This window comes from Volvox carteri (genome assembly GCF_000143455.1).
Source record: "Volvox carteri f. nagariensis unplaced genomic scaffold VOLCAscaffold_89, whole genome shotgun sequence".
NCBI classification, from domain to species: Eukaryota; Viridiplantae; Chlorophyta; class Chlorophyceae; order Chlamydomonadales; family Volvocaceae; genus Volvox; species Volvox carteri.
This window is the reverse complement of record NW_003307632.1, coordinates 4,055-4,715: the sequence shown is the minus strand read 5'-3', so window position 1 is coordinate 4,715 and position 661 is coordinate 4,055.

Here is a 661-nt window from a genome sequence, read left to right as displayed (position 1 = left end):
ACACAATTGCCTATTACCGCCGAGAAAGGTAGGTAGTTAGGTGCTCATGCCGGGAGCGAAACATCTCAAAAATAGCCTTTGCAAGACCACGCTGATCATCCACTTGCATGATATCACGGATGTTCGCATTGACGGGCACACCGAGGTCCCAGATCTTCTGACGCGCAGACATAATCGCCGGACATTCTACCAGGAAGTGTTTCTCATCCTCAATAGCACCATTACTACGACACACAGCGCACACGCGGTGCTCCCTAGCCCTGTTGCTCTCACTGTTAACCGCCAGGTCAGAGACACACAAACGAAAGCGGATTAGGGCACGATGATGCGCCGGGGGGATATAACCCGCGTACGGCTTCGGTGGCCCCATCCAGTGCTTATGGCGGCCCATCTTCACGCCGGGCTTCCTACCGTCCGTAACGAAAACTCTAGGGTCCACATCTAGCCTATCATTCGCCCAGTCGTCGTTGACACGTGTCCTAAGGGTATCCATCAGCGCTTCGACATCAAGCTTGCAAGCCGAGTAACGTCTAACCCTCATATCAATGCCTCCCCCGACTGCCTCCTCACCCCAGTCATGCTCTAAGTGGTTAAGGATACGAATGACTTTGGATCCCCAACCATCAAACTGTAAATTCGTTACTAACGCCAAACGAATTTC